This window comes from Ptiloglossa arizonensis, chromosome 2 (assembly GCF_051014685.1).
Source record: "Ptiloglossa arizonensis isolate GNS036 chromosome 2, iyPtiAriz1_principal, whole genome shotgun sequence".
Classification (NCBI taxonomy): domain Eukaryota; kingdom Metazoa; phylum Arthropoda; class Insecta; order Hymenoptera; family Colletidae; genus Ptiloglossa; species Ptiloglossa arizonensis.
The window spans coordinates 5,895,035-5,914,885 of record NC_135049.1 but is presented as its reverse complement, the minus strand read 5'-3'; the positions used below and the strand labels follow the sequence as shown (position 1 = coordinate 5,914,885).

General features: G+C 33.7%; 1 protein-coding gene across 3 annotated transcripts in view; it reads right to left on the bottom strand.

Moving 5' to 3' along the window:
* The window catches only part of Dnc (phosphodiesterase dunce), a 621,682-nt gene that overhangs the window by 424,539 nt on the left and 177,292 nt on the right, over positions 1 to 19,851 (bottom strand). The gene's annotated exons all lie outside the window — the stretch shown is intronic.

Here is a 19,851-nt window from a genome sequence, read left to right as displayed (position 1 = left end):
TCGTTATCAATTTTTATGTCACTAGTCTGAAGATTAAATCGACGTAAGATTAAGTGCTGTAACGTAGGGATCTCCAATCTCGAAAGGTATTGGTACTATTACATAGATCAAATAATTTCCAATGAGCTATTTGTTGGGAACTCATAGCTGAGAATGTACCTCAAAAAGTATCGGAGCTATTATACAGATCAAATAATTTTTAACGAGTTATTTATTGAAAACTCATAGTTGAGAATGTACCTCAAAAAGTATCGGAGCTATTATATAGATCAAATCATTTTTAACGAGTTATTTGTTGAAAACTCATAGTTGATATGTAACTGAAAAGATATTGGAGCTATTATATAAATCAAGCAATTTCCAATGAGCTATTTGTTGAAAACTCATAGTTGATCTATACCTCAATAGGTATTGAAGCCATTGTATAGATCAGATAATTTCCAATGAGCTATTCGTTGAAAACTCATAGTGGATAATATACAAGATGTTTCAATAAGATCTACCAGCTGAAACATACAAATATTTCCTGGAAAAGAAATTGAAAAATTCTTCACCGTTTTGCATTTTAAAACTTAGCTATCGAAGTATGAAGAGTTAACAATTTTACGCGCGCAACACAGATACGTATGTATATCTCGTGTATGAATTCGCGCACAAGATGACTGGAATATAAATACAGTAGTGTCAGACTATATATAAGAAATCGAAATGAACATTTGCATGTAATCGAACATGGTTACGAATCCGTTTTAGAAAATCACACTTTTTATCTCGAGGTAAAGCTCACAATTAACCCCGCGTGAAATGTCCAAAGAGAAGAGTGAATGTACTACACAAAAAGTAAGCGTAACAGCGAGCGTGTCTTGTGTTACAGATGCTCGGTCGTGGAGTTTCAAAACAATGTCGCACGCGTTCTTTTATTTTTAGACAATTGCAACAGCCATATTTTTTTCCAGCCAATACGTTAAAAGACGATAATTTTGAAACGATGTATTTTCTTTGCCTTTTATAACTCGACCAATGGAATTTCTATATTATATTTCCGAGCTAAATTCATACAACGAAAAGTTTTTAAATATTCTGTTGGATTGATAGAATTCTATGAGAAATAATAATATTAAAGAAATTTGTGACAGTCCAACTCGTTCGATTTTTAAACATGCATCGTTAGATTTTTTATCTACGAATACTTTGTACGATACTTTGTCTTCTTTTTAAGCGCCATCTAGTTTTAGTCTATTTTCTCACTTTCTCTTCTGTGTTATGGTTAAAAGCAGCCTCTCTGACTGTAGCCCGTCATTGTGCCACTTGTTCGTTTCATGACAATACGTGTGAAATGTCTAAGAAATGTACACGTATGAAATGTGTGTAAATACATCTGTGTAAGATAAGCTTTAGTTTATTTTACTTAAGATCTTCTCTGCAAGTTCGATGATCGTTTTTCGTTAAGATTTTAGACCGATTTTTAGAAGTGCGTTTTTCCCTTTATCCGTGACAATGTTCACTTTTCCCATTATTCCATTTATTTGTTATGACATTGTTTTTAAATCGGAAGCGGTATTTCTTTCACTGTCGAATACATTATCCATGTTTATAAACCGTGTCTGTTGGGATATGAGAATGCAAGCATGGATTTTCGATACAAAAATAAGAAAAAAATTCATATAAATAAATAGTTAACTTTGTTTTCAAGTTTCAGCTATCACCTGCCTTCGAAGATACTGTCGATGTGACCATCACCAGCTTCAATACAGACATAACTAATTGTAAGTCGTATCATCGATTCTCGAATATGTTCGAATAAGCTGGATATTGTACAGATTTGACAGCAGCCTTCGTTAACTCGTTGACGTAGTGTTTCAATATTATCGACTGGATTTCCGTAGACTATTGATCTTAAACGTCCCCATAGATCATTTCTTCTTTTTATTTCTAGAAATCACACCTATAGTAGTACTTCTCACATGCATGCTGACACCCTGTATAATTCTATTCACATAGAAATCTTTCGAACGAATTAAACGCGTAAGTTGTTTTCAATGTACGTATATTATATTGTTTCTATATACGCGATAAAAACATACAATAATAATTCAATAAGAGTGAATTATTTCGAGCCAGTTCGCTCGAAACTGACGATCTTTAGCAATTTTTATCTTGTGGACACCATCTAACGAGGAAAACGAGCAATAGAGGAATAACGAGTGGTTGTCACATTACACGTAGAGCTAAGACTACTTGTCGAATAATTTTATATTTGAATATTGGAACACTCGAGTGACTCAAGGACTCTATACAGTTTGAATAATAATAATAATAATTTAGGTGGGACCTATGGTAATGAGTTCAATATAACGACCAAACGCGATCTAATGAACGCTATTGCCGCAGAAATGAAGAATTCGAGTCGACATTAAAAATTCCTCGACTCGGAATGGAATTCAAAGAGGAGCCTAGTCATTCCTTCGCGTTCCACCATATATCACTTCGTAGTTTCGACACGTTCCAATCTAATACCGAAGTTCGAGGCATCGATTCCCAAAGGAAATCTCAGTCCGCGTATTCTTCGTTGCACTTAATTAAAAAAAACTACACCGAAACAGTGTGTCCGGTTCGGTGTTGTTTGTCCCATAAGTACGAGGAAAACTAACCTTCGATAACTATGATTTAAAAAAGAACTTCGTTGAATCTTATCCATCTGGGAAATCTGAATATTTGATCTTCTTCGAGTACGAGAGAATCCATTGTTTCACGAAATGACAGAAAAATGCAAAATGTCGAAGTCTGAAGAAATAATATACAGGATAAATTGTTACTACTCAATCGTCCTTAACATCTTAGAAACATTGTCGAGAAATTTGTAACTAATACCAACGAAAATTGTTGTATTTGATACACTAAAATAATGAAAACAATTCATACAAACATTTGTTCTGTTTGACCTTGTTTCTAAGTTATCGTTTCTTTTTTTTACGTTAGTGTATTAATTTTATTTAAAAACAACCTTTTAAATTATTTAGATTATTATACTGAAAGGACCCAAAAACAAGGTCCAAAGCTTTAATAATTAAAGTAAATTGAGAACTATGAAATTCTCATTAGTAAATTATACGAACTGTTAAGAACTCTTGTTTGAGCAAAAAGTTACGAGTCTTTTTTCAAAATGGGCAGCTCGGATGTTTCGAATAGGAATATAGCGGGGAATAAAAAGCAAATTGAAAGGTACTGTCAAATACATTATGTAGATAGTAGATCTTTTTGGCCTGGGGTGTGATACGTCAGTTATCTACCTTGTATCAAGATGAATTGTACATTTCTTTCCAGCGAAAGAAATTGTAGTATTATGTACGAAAAGAGTGACAAGGGGTTTCTTAACAATTTTGAATAAAAAATAAAAATAACAGCGTGTGTAGACAATTTTAGAAAAAGATTCAATATGTAAAATCTTTAAAATATTAAAACTATTTGAACAATTGATGAACCCAACTCGAGTCCAACCTAACATAAAGGCAATTTAGATCTATTTACGTAGGTTTGAATGTGTTTCGTTACATTGGCCAATGACTTTTTTCTATAAAGTTTTTACGAAACTAACACTAAATTAGTTTAGATCTAAAATACATCCAATTATCTTGATCACCATCTACATAGTGATGAAAACCACGTGTGTGTTTAAGGCTGTTTATGTATGACTAAGTAGATCTATTTATATATGTTTGAACGTGTTTCACTACGTTGACTAATGACTGTTTTCTATAAAGTTTTTACGAAACTAACACTAAATTACTTTAAATCTGAAATACATCAAACTATCTATATAGTGATGAAAACCACGCGTGTGTTTAAGACTGTTTGTATATATGTAAGTACGTTTGACTGTGCTAATAAAAAATTATGCAATGAACCTAACCCATACCTCAATTATTTCTAGCTATCTGTCTTATGTGTGCCTCTAGTATTCTTTTTCTCTTTATTATATTATATTAAACGGCAACTTTAACAATTGTGTACTATATAATTTTATAAATACACATTTCTTTCGCTATTTATTACGTCAAATTTTTATTTCAAAATGGTAAGAGAAATTCACACTTCTTCGAAGAATTTATATTTTCTCGTTACAGGACGAACAGTAAATTTCATATTTTTGAATTTCCAAGAGCTTGTGATAAGGATTTATCTTGTACATCCATATCGGATGCGACCGTCCACGAAACTAGAAGCATACTCCGTTGCCTCGCAGTTCTGTCAACACGTTCGAGGATGAAGCCGAGTCTAAATATATCTCGAAGTCTGCCAGATCAAAGATACAAAGAACCAGCGAATTGCACTCGGTCCGAAGAGAACTTACGCGTTCGAAGAGATAATCGATCAGATTGTAACACTTTCTAGAGGGTGGCGGGTTTACGGTAACGTCACTGATAAGAATCTCTCGACGCAAGCAGAAAAGTGAATTGATCAGCTGGTTCGGTCGCTTGATCGCTCGGCTCGAAATTCGCTCGAGATGAGGGGAACAATTTCGCGCGATTTTGAAATACAAAAATTGGAACACTGATTTCAAATAACAAATACCATTACAAACTCTCGTAATAAAAGATACAGCGAATAATACGAAGATGTCCAAAGTATTAAAAAAAATCAGAATTTCCAAATCCCGAAAGAGAGTGTTCAGAAACAGCAGCGCAAATCTCAATTCGGAAAATCGTTTTAGGAAACATAAAAAAATCTCCACAGTATGCTGGGCAGAATTAACCAATCGTATTCCAATCGTACCTGCAATACATAACTTGAAATGCGTTAAAAGTTAAAAGGAAACTTGAAAATTACGCTTTGAAAATCCCATCATTTGTAAGATGATAGGATTTTCAAAGCGTAATTTTACATCTTACAAATGATAGGATTTATCTTATAAATCCTAGAATCGAATCGCTTAAGAATCTCGTTCTTTAAAGCGGTAAGCAACAATCTCGTTATCTCTCTGTCAATGGTTATCTCGGCAGCGGGTCACCAATCTCAAAGAAGCTCTCTTCAATAGTTTCGATGTGTCAGGGTTCCGTGGACTCGTACGTAGAGTTTCACTTGTTGGACGTCAAAAGAAGACGAAGGAGAGGGCACCAGCCACCTGATGCTACGCCACTGTGGCATCGATTCCCCAAACTACCCCACCACCCGTTGCCATGGCGACCAGCTCCCCCGTCGTCAGCCACATCCGAGGAACCATGACCCTCGGTTCTACCCCCTCCACACGCTCAACTGGCGGAGGTAAGTGACGTCAGGTGATAAACATTAACCGCGGCGTGAACGTGCTCCGTACGTGCACGCTATAACCCCTCTGCGCTTACACCACTGGGATTTTTGACCAATTGATCGCTTCGTCTCTCAGGGAGGAAAGAATCAGAGGATTTTCTCTTATTTAGAATTGGGATGCGCCAGCAGGATCGAACGAACGTGCCAGACCCTGTAATTTACAGGGGTCGCTTCCGATATTTCGTACGAGAACGATGGGGGTGCGCGTCGATGTAAGTGGGGTGAGATTTTATTGATATTTTTGCGTTCAACTAAAGTATCCAGAATTTCAAGAATAAAATTGTACATTTTTATCACGATAAGTTCAACAGTGTCTTTAATTGTAATTGAAGCACTTTGTGTCAATTTGCGACAGAGTACGATTCATTGTTGAAATGTGGATAAAATACGTGGAACAAAGCTTTCACGTATCGCGTATCGTTTTCGTGAAAATGGTCTTTGAAGTTTATTGGTTGTGCGCGCTTCCTGAAGCCCCAAGGCGACTTCGTCAAACGTGTACACACAGACTTCGAAACCGATTTTCTCGAAAATGAAGCCACGTAGGGAAAAATTCATTCCGCGTTTTCCACTTTCCGACGGAAAATTATCCCCTGGTGAATTATTTAAAAAATTGCAACATTCGTCCATTCGAATTGCGCACTTTGGTTTAGTGGAAATACTTTCGTATTTTCAAAGGTAAGGAAGGTACTTGATACGTCGACCTGTGTATCACACTTAACAGAGTAATGACTTATTTCAAAGAAACAATATTTCTCGGTAGAGTAAAAATATTCGATGGAAGACTGATTAAAGCTAAATTTCTTCAAGGCTTGTGTTCAGCAGCGAAAGCTTCGCTTTTAATAACAACAGAATACATCGTCCTTTCCTCAATGCTTCATGAATTTGAAAGGATTTATTTAAATTGATAAAATACGCTTGAAAAGATTTCCTGAACGCATAGATCGGAGATTATTTACATTACAGAGGTTCCTGATGACGTGGGGGTTTCATAAGGAAGGGACAGAATTTTCTTCTAGCTGTATTTAAAAGTATAATCTACGTTGCATCTGAAAGAGGGTGTTGTTGGAAAAGCAAAAGCTTCATAACTTAAAACAAAATATTATGTTTGTATTGTACAAAAAACTTTAGTTTTGTGCTTTGTTTGTTCAATAGTTAAAATAGTCAAATAAAAACCAGATAATATATTTTCATTCTTGAAGACATATCTCATCTTTGTACGAAATTTCAAATGTTTTACAAAACTCCAGAATCTCTGTTTTTGAAAATGCTTTATCATTGTATATTAGGAGTATATATAAATTTCTATTCATTTTCTGATACATAAGTTTCTATCTATTTCTATGAGCGTGCTAATAACTAATTTCTATTAAATCCCATTTATTTTGCGATAAATTTATTAGTCCTTAAATACATATAAATTTCTAGTAACTTATATCTTCTTGTAAATCGATAAAATCAAATGACATCACTTTCCATTACATTTAACAATTAATAACAAATAATTTCCTTACTGTAATGTATTTTGACATTTTTGTAAACTACTTTTTTTTTGTATTATTTATGACGTTTGATAGAGGAAATACAACCAAAGATAACTTCACATATTCCCATTTTATTACAACCGAAGACAACGCAAGTTTTATTGGCTTGTCCTATATATTCGATTAAATGCGGAATCGTATATTCTGATGTTATACACTAAACATTGCATTTATCGTCAATGGATTTCCTTGAAACCCGATTTCGTTCAGGATCAATATCTTTGCATCTAACAGCTTGATTACTTAGACTCGCTCTATAAAGAAGATAGTTTGTTTTTATTATTCGTAGTACAGTCAGATCTTACGATTTACGAGTGTTCTACATCTGTCTAAAGCGTTTTCCTTTTTACAACTCCAATTTATTTGAATACCATTTTTATAATAAACAATCGCAATCTCCACATTTTATCTCCATGAAAAACCATTTGTACAATTTTAGTATTTCCAACAAAGTGTTCGAACAGTTTCGAAATTACATTTTTGATTATTTAAAGTTAGGTCAGATCCCACCAAACCATGTTAGATATACTTGTACGTAATAAGGTTTAAATATTTCAAGGTTATCTAAATATTTTCAAAAATATAAAATGTTCACTGCATTTTCATTAGTATATATTTTATCTTGCTTGTTGTAAATAATATAATATCATCGTAGGTTTATTAATCGTCACTGATTGGGTACGCAACGAAGTTTTCCCTTTGACAAAAAAAGGCTCAAAATAAAAGCCCGCATATAATTGCGCCACGAACGGTTAAAATGAAATTACACGTGCAGGGAATCGTAGCTCGTTATTAATAGCGCGAGCATGGATTCGATGTTCGCGAAATTCAGCCCAGAATTCGTAATTTCCTGTGCTGTTGCAGGTGTGCATAAAACTAATTGTGTACAAACTGCAGTGTCCGTTATCTTTGCACAATCGGTCGTCAATTATATTTTATAGAGTCGAAAATTTTAAATTTGCGTCTTAAAATTGAATTTCTGCTATGTTTGTATTCCCCTCGTTCAATGTAGAAAACAAGTTTGAACTTTATCGGGAAAAAAATAATAAAATTAAATATTCAAACGGTGTTTGAGAATTCCAATGAACTACGTGTCTAATTTTGGTAAAATGAATATCAGACTTACGGAGAAAATATATATTATATATTGATAAAGTTCGGCCAAATTGTATGCAATAAAATTCATTATTCTCTTTGCTGGGAGATTCGTTCTCGTGTTCTAATTTCTCGGTGAGTAATAAATTTTTAACGACTGGAATACGGTCTCATTAATATCAAACGACGAATACAAATCATGTTCCCTCTTTACGTTATCGAACAAAGTTAGGCGGTTCCAAATTATGTTCACGTTCGGGTTATCTGGCTGCCACATATTTCGTTTCATAAAATATCTACCTAGGTTAATTTTTTCTCAAGAAGGAGACCTTGCGGTGTTCTTAAGAACTCTGTAATCTTAAATGTAATTGGATACTCGGCGTAATAAAACGATGTTATGTTCCTGGTCTTCTACCTCAGACAATAAAGAATTCATCTCGTCGAAGGTACTCGCAATCATCGTAATAAGAAATGAACGCCTTCGTCTCTTTTTCCATTAAAAGGATTAAGAATAATTTCTTAGCTTGTTCTATTATTTCGTCTCAAGTCGGAGGGCTTTAACTCGAGATTTTCGAGCATCGTTACCTCGATAAAATAATTTTCGTAAATATTAATTTTGATACAGAATTTTACATTCTATAGGTATCAAATTTTCATCTCCAATTCTATATTTACGAATTAAAATTTTATTTCATAACGATTTATATTCTTTCTCATTGTGCTTTCAACTCTACAGACGTATGTATATTTTTACGTTTAAATTTTATTTACAAATTTCGTGTTACCTTTTGAATCTATCATCCATGTATTCGCTAAACATTTTCAACGAGTTGCCATTCAAATTTGCGAAAACTCGTTAAGAGTATTATGAATTCCACCGAATTGATTCATTTAATGGAATCTTTATATTTGCAAACGGTTGGATCCCATCGAATTAGACTCCTCTCTTTCATTTGATACGAAATAAAGCAGAAACAACGAGAAATTTCAAGTAGAATTACCCAACCAATGATCCGACGTTTCCTGACTCTCTCTCTAATTCCTGGAGAAATGAAAGAAAAACAACACCGAATCCGTCCTTACATCCTCTAAAAACAATTTAATTCAATCGATTGATCAAAATTTGATCGATAAAAACACGACGCCATCTCTAACATCTAAACGGACCAGTCTCTGCGATACACTGGATAGATTTGTACTTTTCGATTGTCTTATTGAAGTATTGATAAAAAATATATACGTAAGCCATTGGAAATATATACGTTTCCATTTTCTTTAGCAATAAAAGTCAAGTTACAATTTTTGTTTGAAAGTAATGATTGATCCTACAATGAGTATTGCACATTATTAAGCTTAGGAGCACACGAAAAGCTAAAATTTAGATATACTTTGGGTAGAGGACATACCGTCTGACACTATAATTTCGATTAGTGTATACAATTCGATTTAGGATCCACTATTGAAGGGAGTGGAATCGAGCAAAGTGGAAGAAATATAAGTATCAACATTCGATTATCATTGAGAAATTGCAAATCACTCATTGCAAATGACAGGCTTTCGATCTGTAACCAGTCTTCTGACTAAAAGTCCAGTTACAATTTTTTTCGAAAGTAATGATTGATTCTACAATAAATATTGCATATTATTAAGCTCAGGATCACACGAATCTCTAAAATAAATTCTCCAAAAGAACTGAAGTCAATCGAATCTAAAAAAAAAGAAATAGCTGTTACCTATGGGAGATTAACGACTTTCTTTGTTAATAATAGATATCATTATAGACTTATGGTCAGCGTTTCGGGTTAAAATCATGCGTTTCGCACGAACCTTCGCAGAGGATTATCCGTTTCTGAGCTCCCAAAGCGTTCCGAATCAATGCCTATTCGACCAGCAATCAGTGCACCGAGGAAATCGAGGAGCTCTCCAATTGGTCGTATATTACTTTGTGATGGTCATTCGCGGATACCTGTTTCGAGCTGCAATACACGAGAACTGCGGTGAATTATCGACCAATGATAGGACACCATAACGGTCGACGAATCTTGAATATTACATGATCGTGATGGAGCACAGGTGTTTGACCGAATCTAATTACCACAAATGCTGGCTACGATGAACTTAAATCCTTGTTCCAACTTACACCAGTCTTCTACGTGTTTAAGTAGAGATTGCAATACGCTTAGCAATATAAATAGCTTTCCATTTGGTCGTGTAAAAATGAAACAACATCTACGAAGAACACTAGGTTCAATACACGATGAATATTCATGTAACCTAGTCAATTAAAAACTGATGTTTCAGTCACTTTGTGGGACACTGAATTTCGATCAAACTTCCTCCTTACTACCGAAACGAACTTCGAAATAGGATTAAGCAACCAATCATGCAGAGAAACTTCGTTTGCCTGTACTAGACGCGAGAATTTACGAGAACCGTACCGGAACTCGTAACATGCCGAGGACAGGCTTACAGGCTACCTTTCTGAACATCTGGAATTTCGAATTTACTATCATCGATCATATTTCACTGTACAAGGTATATAGGACGTGCCAGAAAAAGGGACCCATTTATTTGCATTGTTATTTTCGATACCGAGTTGCTTCGACAGATAATTTTACAGGCCACACAGGATACGTTACGTGAAAAAATGTTTTCGTAGAAATAATTTTCTTCAGAGTCTTCAATGTTATCGATAGTGTTTGAAACGAATGCATATTGTTTCGTTTTTCTATACTTTTGTATCTTAGCACGATTTGGAGCACCAACAACTAAGAACCTTTTCAAAACCTCGAAAATTCTTAAGGAATGAGATCAAAGAAGAGTTCTCTTATTGGATAGTATCTCAAGTTATGAACCACTGGAATTATAACCGAGGCATTTATCCTCAAGGGTGAAACTAAAGGAGATAATTGAGTGAATTGTTTCTAGAGTTTGCAGCAAAAATGGAGCTAAGGATATTTTACGATTCAAAATAAGACGAAAACGAAGGAGAAACTGCATTGAAGGCTTTGTTTTCGAGAGAAATGCACTTAAACGTCAATCAATTACGCGTGCAGCTGATCGATGACTTGTGAATTTTGCAGTCCATTTGAATTTTACAAATGGACATCGTGATTGGTTTGGTACATTTACTATCGATACTTACGTATCTATTAATGCGATCTTAAGATATGTAACGTCATTTAGGTGCACGCATAATAGATTTCTTTTGAAATGCATTTTTCTTAAAAACGAAATCTCCAATGTAATTTCCTTATTGTGTACTGTACCCTAGTCAAAGTCAGTTACGATCGAGTTAAAAATTCTCAACGTTTGTACAAGTCGAATTATCATCGATTGCAGTCTCTGTAAATGAATAAAACTTAAACTCATTGAATTTCCTTCGTATCATTTTTCCTTGCGCAACACTATTAAAAAAAAAATAACTCGAGGGATTCGGAATCGACGGTTTACAAATAACCTTCGCGGCAACATTTGCGATGCACCTAAGTGCTATTAGCTCGAATGGTGGGATCAAATATTACTGGTATGCAGGATCCTTATACTCACACATAGTCACAGCTATGTCTCTAGGAAAAGTTATGGATATTAAGTCCAACGGAACGTGAATTTACCCGACGTGCTGGGATTCGATCCTATTTGCAATGCAAGCTAGAGTGCGAACATATCGTGTCGGAGCACATTCATGTGCATTCATACAAGCGTTTATGTTAATGGATCGACGGACACAAGAAACAGCGTGTGCACGAGCATGGTGATTGAAGATTTTCAGGAACTAACAAGGGGACTTACGATAGTGAAAATCGTTTTTCAAACGGTAGTAGATAGTGCATACCTAGTATCAAAAAACCGTAATAAGTTTTTTCAAAATGGGCCTTCCTTTTTGAAATATTTTGATTTAAAGTTTGATACGCATATATTAGTATTTCAATAAGTTACTTAAATCTTTTCAACAGAGTAAGGTTTGAGTAAATTGATAGAGCAGGTAACTAAATACTATTTTTATTTTAGTATAATTTCGAAATGCTGAAATATGTTTGATTCATTTCTGTATTTAATATCAATTCTACGTGATATGATTCTATGTGACGTCAATTCCTTGCGAATTTTTCTTCTAAGTAGTTACTGAATGAAAAATGTAGTCTTTTCCGGAGAATGTAAATACAACTTTCAGCTCCGTTTTACAATTTTGCGAAAGTAAAGATCGTACAAAATGGCGGAGTTATGCACTATTCCTAGAACCCCTTCTGGTGAAACATTGTTTGTTGGCCGCCATTGTTGACAAGAACTGGAAGGTTTCGAATAAAAAAATGTTGTCAACTTAGAAAGTAGAGACTATTATTCAAAACGTAGCGTACGATTTTTCGTAAATTTGAATAATTATAGAAATGGTTGAGGGTTAAAGAAAAAATAATTATTTGTATCCAGAAAGAACGACTTTAAACGTTTATAAAAAATTAAGTAATTAACGTATTTAAAAAAGCATACGGTACATTGTAGAATACTCTATGCAGAATATCTCTACAAAATTTTAAGTAAATCGGATGCGTAGTTCCGGAGATTTCCAGGTTCAAAGATATAGTTTTGAGAAAAACGTAAAACAAGTTTATTCATCGTTGCTGCAATTTCGCTAAACGTTTGAATTTCGAAATATCATTTTTACGTAACATTCTACACACTTGAAACTTTAAGAAAATGAGAAAAAATTCGATTTCTTTGACTCGTCAGGATGGTGTTGAAATATCCTTTCGATGTAACGTTCTACACGCTTCGAACTTTAAAAAAAATAAGAAAAAATTCCAATTCTTTGACTCGTCAGGGTGGTGTCGAGATATTTCTTCAATATAAATGAAACTTTAAGAAAATAAGAAGGGTGATGTCCCTCCTTAAACGGGGATACAGTCCCGCATTTAGGAATCCATCTAATTCGTGGGTACGCTGTGCATTTTCTTTACGCCCATCTGAAAATCGACTTTCGATCTCGTTGAAATCGATTTAGCACAGGGTAAGCGCGGTGCATCGACGTCAATGACCTGCTCGAAGGCTTCGCAGCACCCATTGCATATTTCACTCCGCACACGTCATGCGCGGCAGATAGTGACGTCACTGGTAACCTACATACTTTAAGCGAAGGAATGATTCCGATGCTGCCACGGCCCGCATAGTGGCCGTCGAAGCTCCTTTTAGTAAAATATACGTCGAGCGGTGCACTGGGGTAACTACGGATGCATTTTACGTCTCCGTGCACGTATGTACAGTGCATTTGTTCCCGACCGCGGAAGTGCGCGTAGAGTTTCCGCTCGCAAGCTTTAGAGTGTTCGGTAAACAAGACCGGAGCCCTCTTTGAGTTTCGCAAGACGATGTATCCGAAGAAGAGGGTTGAGACACAATTTTTGCTCCTATCGTTTTTTTCGTTCGGTTTAGATGATTTTTAGAAACTTTCAATTGTACAAACTGTGATCTCTCCATTTCTTTTTCATATCAGTTAAGTCGTGTGACACGACGGAAATTGTACCCTTGAGTTTGCAGATAAAGGATTTATAGTACAGAGTAGAGTTCGCAAACAAATATTTGAGATCTCTTTATTTCAATAACGAGCTGCTTCCTGGATAACGAACGATAGACGTATACAAAAATTTCATTCAACATTTTCGTTCTTTTTCACGAAGAATTCTCCTTTTCTCGGTTGTAGGTACTACAATTACCGAGACACTCTACATGTCGGTTATTGCGTTATCCTTTAAGTATTTCATACAGTCCCTTAAATTGAGATATTTATTTATTTTAATTACGAAAGGGAGTAACCTTGTAATATAATGAAGTTAAATCCGTATATAATTAGTTACAATAAATTTAGGCTTACGTTGCGACTAAAGTTATTTAGGAAGATGAAAATTCTATTAATAGGATCGTTAAGACAGTGATTATTAGTGCTTAGTTCGGTGTACAGTAAGTATCATGGAAAGGGGAAATTTCAATTATCTATTGTATACGCGCGAAGAAATTGCGTCTGATATTATATAACGGATCCTATTCGTTCAGGGATCCTTTTTCAGGTGCCCGTGAGGAGAAAATAAAAAATAAATAAAATAAAAAAATAATTCTTTTTTCGTTTGAACAGATAATCCCTGAATGAATAGAAATTTTTATAATTTTATACACACACACACACATAATTCTACTACTGTATAATATTTGTAATACCTACTGGATACAATTTTAATACATACCCACGAATTGATTAATTCAACGAGCAGTTGTTTTTGTAAAAATTGAATATATTTCTTCATATTAGAGTATTTTGCCTTTTTCCTTTACATGCTTCAATATTATTCGTACTTTATTTCTATTTCCATGCGCCTAATAATGTAGAAACAGTTTCCAATTATTTGAAGTCAAATATTCAATCTTGTATTCAATCCTCTTCAATTGCAGTGCAATAATAACTCCTCTATAGTAACAGGCATTGCTTAAAAAGCTTGTAAGAATCTAGTAATAAGACGAGAAGAAATACCAATAAATAGAAAGCTTTCTCAATCGTCAAACAATGAACTTCAATGGAGCTCGCAATTTAATGAGACCTGGTTCCTAACTAGATGCATAATAGTGAACTAAAAAAGGGAAAAAGGGAATGACTTAATCTGCGTCCTTTGATTTTAACGTGTTTTTACAGGATGCAAAAATAAGGGCCTCCATTGCAATATGTAAAACATTAAGCGTAGACATTCGATAATTGTGAATATCGAATATATATATTTGTAAAAATAGTATATATAATATATTATTATATATAATATATAAAATTATTACATTATATAAAATTATTACATTATATATATATATATATATATATGCTTTGTTTAAGTGATACAATTGATATATATTAAGCTCATGGTTACACTACTTTTTTTTCCTTCTCAAATATACTATTTTTCTTTTGCGAAGGAACAAATATATTTTTGGCTGTAACTATCCAGAGTATTTAATATTGTGTAAGAGTATTTTTTATTTTTAACATTTGTTTCCGTGAATGGTTCATCTTGGCATGATAAAGTCTACCAAATAATTGTTCGACTTTACATTTACGTCACGCTGATCTCGACGATAGGTTAATATGAACATCGTATAACCCAAGCTTGAACTTTAATTATTTATATCTCTAAAATTATCCAGTATATTTTGTGCATCCTAACAGGAAACTGTACTCTATCATTCTGCGAAGTCACGTTATAATCGGAGAAGGTTAAACTGGTTCTTTCACTTGTTAATCACTCTTGAAAATTTCTTTTTGAAATATCTGTCATGGGACAACTACAAGATGTGTTATTTCATGAAAAATTAATTCCTGTAAATGGATAAATCGATCATAATATAAGAATGTGTACCGTAAAGAACTTTATTATATTAAAACACTAAAAATAATAAAATAAGGATATGTACCATAAAGAACTTTATTGTATCAAAACACTAAAAATAATAAAATAAGAACATATACCAAAAAGAACTTTATTGCATTAAAACTCTAAAAAGTACATACTAAATTAACTTCAGTAATTATTACATATTATTTTAAGAAGTGAAAGTGGGGGTCGTTCTGGGTTAGACATTTTAATCAGCCTTGATAAGGCCAATAAAAATGACGGGCACTGTTCAAATTCCCCTTGTGTATGGACTATATACCCCATAATCTAGGATTTATTATTGAGTGCGCGTTACTTACGTTGAATTTAATATTAAAATCAAAACATTTCGAATACATTGTTTAAAGTGAATATTCATATTAAACAACTGATAAATAATATATTTATTAAATATTAATAACTTGAAAGTATACAAATAAAGTTAGCTCCAAAATTAAAGTGGAATAGATAACCAACATTTTTAAACTTACATTGTAACATTGTTTTTACATAAATTATCTTTCTATAAAATGCATCAAATCTTGGATGTCTCGTGATAAAAATTGTATGATCAAAAAATAAGGTTTGTGGTAATTTATCATTAACACCTACAGAACAGTCGCCATATATGTACTTTTCGAATAATTATGTAAAATAAATCGTGATATTACAATATCAACTAATACAGTAAGCTTTAATATTTATGTAGCGGTACTTAATTCCAAAAATAGGTTTCCATATGCATCTGTTTGTGTTATAATTATAGAAATAATATCTATAAGAAAACTAAAATTATTAAAAGGAAAGCAAAATAATCGTTAAAACGAAAGTTACGTTCAGAGTGTGCGACATTGTTCTAAGTTTGGTTAAAAGCGTGAAATATCAGCCTTCGTCCGGAAAGAATTAAAGCTCCTGAACGTGTCGGATCATATTGTAAGGGTCGAGAAAAAATTTGCACGTGAAAAGAGAGAAGCTGATCTCTTCGAAGCATTATTCATTTTATGAATGCATAATGAAATCTTAAATACATGTGAAAATTCCTACTTTAACCTAACATCGTTAAATTATAATGACAACTCTCTAAGACTCGACTTAAATTCTTTGCAATTTTCTTTATATTCTGAAACTGAGAGAGACATAAAAATTGAGAAAGTTTAGAAAGTAAAAGTGTGTAAGATTAAAGTAAGAGAATTTATTAAAGGATCTACTATATTTCACCCAATGAGAAATTTAATTACTCTGGCTGAGTTATACTTTATTATATAATACAATAATTTACTGCTATTGAATGATACTTTGTTCGATCAATCTCAATTTATTTAAGAGAAAAGAACTGAAAAAGTTATATTCTCGACTGCAGTCACAACGTATTGAGGCACGTAGTTTGTGATGTCATTCACAGTTTAGAGAAGTGATTTGCACCTATTCTAACTGTTGAAATGATCTATAACCACATTGAAACGCACGAGATGGTCAGCAATCTATGGAATCCTAGCTTATTGCCAACGCAACAAATAGATATGTATTATAATACCCAATTTACCAACATCAAATCCTGCTATATTTAATCTCAGTTCGTGATCTTCTTATCGAGACAAAATTTATTGAAATGTGCAGTAGAAGATTCTTTTTACATAAACTTGTACAGATTCGTGTAAGAAACCGTCTCTTCGTGCATTAAAATTTTAAATGACAAAACGAGACAATGTTAAACCACAAGATTCGTATTAATTAATTTGCAACGAATTGTCCTTGTTTTCACCAGACATTTTAAAAACAAGCTAAGTTTCCGTCGGTAGGCTGTCGACGTTGATGCGAAACCCAGATTTAATTATTCAAATAAGTCCATCTGAGCCGTATTAGACTCTGACGCGAAAGGTGTCGGACTTTTTAAACTTCTTAACGAGTTTCCTCCTCGAGAGGTTGGCACACAATTTTTAACGATGCACCGGACGCTCACGGTAACATTTTTCCGTCGTTTCCATTTCCGGTTGAGCCACGGATATCCTCTTCCTGCGAAATTGAGCGCTGACTGCATTTCTTCTGGCAATCAATGATCTCACCAGGAATCTTGAAAAACTCTTAGGAATATTAAGAGCACTGCAAAACTAGCTGTTAACCTGAATATTAAAATGCAGATACCTGGACAATCATTAAGAATCCGACCTAACTGTAATATTTTCTTCAGTGCCAAAATTGCCTGTGAAATTTATTAAATGGGGATTGAAAATTGAATTTTTATCTCAAAAGGAAATTATTTCTATAATCCATGGAACCAACCGATTAATTAGATGTTTAAAGTCTCGCAGCTTAATAATCACTGCAATTTGAACCCATTAATATTGTTTCATTCAATACTGGCTAGAATGTCCAGAAGGTGATAAAAATTAAGTTAGTACCACCGTAACAACTTCGTGAAATCATCCGATGATCCACATATCGTGTCGATCTTAATCTTTGATGCAGCTAGTGATAGTCAAGCTCGATCTAACATTTTCCACTTAAACGTAACAGTAGAATCCATAAGGTGATCATTCGTTGTAAATATTTGATATAAATTAGCTGCAAATGTAACTATAGACTTCGTGAAATCATCTGATGATCCACATATCGTGTCGATCCTAATTTTTGATCCAGCTAGTGATAGCCAAACTCGATCTAACATTTTCCACTTAAACGTAACAGTAGAATCCATAAGGTGATCATTCGTTGTAAATATTTGTTATAAATTCACTGCAAAGGTAACTATAGACTTCGTGAAATCATCTGATGATCCACATATCGTGTCGATCTTAATCTTTGATCCAGCTAGTGATAGTCAAACTCGATCTAACATTTTCCACTTAAACAGAAAAATAGAATTCACAAGGTAATCATTCGTTGTAAACATTTCTTCTAAATTAGCTGCAGCCTCTAAATACCAGTCATTGTCCTAATACTGACAACTTTACACTTTGAATGGACTATTGACAAATCCATGTTTCCCCAGTATCTTTTATTTATTGTCAACCAGCAGGATCATGTGGATGATCGTTCAGAGTATATTGCCAGTGTTAGCTCCATGTTACCTATAGAATCCAATAGTAATGTATCGGTTCTTAAACACAAGACATTCTACATGATGATCGATCTACTCTCTGGCAAGAAATTGTCGAAATTAGTTTCCAGCTGGATTCTCAGCGACATTCCAAACCGGAGGAAGTATTCTATCGGTTTGCTTCCGATAGTTTCGCCGCCTATATTCCAGATTCTGTCAGTCCGTGAACTTTCGGCTTCTGGTTCGGGTCAAATGCGGGATAAACTCAGTACACCGATACTATTGATTTTGCTACGGATGCAGAAAGAAGGGTGGCGGAGAAAGTGGAGGGTGGGTGAGGTCAACTCCCTTTTCAGACGAGCTCGTATTAAACAAGGTTTTTCCGGGGCTTATAGCGTTTAATCCTTTAACGATACTTTTCTACTGGAAAAAATTGATGTTTAACTCTGGAGTTCTGGTATTTTACTATGCTGCATTTAGACGAAATCCTTTTGTTTTCATTAACGGTTCATTTGGTGCTAGTATATTGTGCAAAGTTTCTATCTTGCTGGTTGTTTCATTAACGTTTATTCCTTATCCAGAGAATATCCGAGTTTTGATCATCAGAGCTTCTTTAGTTAATACAAAAACAGAGCTATGGAACTGAGAAAATTCGAGGACCGCTGTTAGATCGATATGTGAAAATGCTACGAAGTTGAGAGTTAATTTTTTGATATTTTGACGTTATTTTTCATAGACTCTGACTAAAGTAATTTTAATAAGTTTTTTTTATATCGAATTGTGTTTCTCTTTGGTCACGATGCAAAAGAAGAATTTCTAATCTAGAAAAATATGGATAACTTCAATGCCATTTTCGATTAATATATTATTAACAATCGTAAGTATAGATTTTCTCGTATCATTTGAAATATTCCACTTACCTCGTTCGATAGATACTTTCATTTCTAAATGTTGGTCGAAGAAAATTATACAAATATATTACTCAATTTGTTTCGAAGCACATTATTTGTCATATATTGTATAGTATAATAAATACGATTTATCTATGAGGCTAGAGTTTTTCTAACGATTACTGAGAATAGAAAATTCAATGAATTGAAACAAATGAAACCAACTTACTTTTGAATTAATTGAAATAAAAATAAGAAACATTTTTTTAGTATGAATTTTGAATAAAAAGTTTGAAATCTACTGTTGCAGGCAGACAACTCCAATTCGTCCAAACCTATTCAAATTAAGTCAAAACTACTCGAACGTATGAAAACCTGCGATATTCGTTAAAGCATTAAAGTTAGTCCAGTAATTAAAAATTTTTTAAACTTTCTTCTTACAAAAGATCATCTTCAAGTGTTAATTGCTAAATTTAATCAAATACAGCAGTTCGGTAAAGTAGTAAAAAATTGTCGGTACATTTGTTCTTTAATTGGCCTAAATTTTACCTTGAAGAAGTGAAAATAGTTCTCAAAGTTTA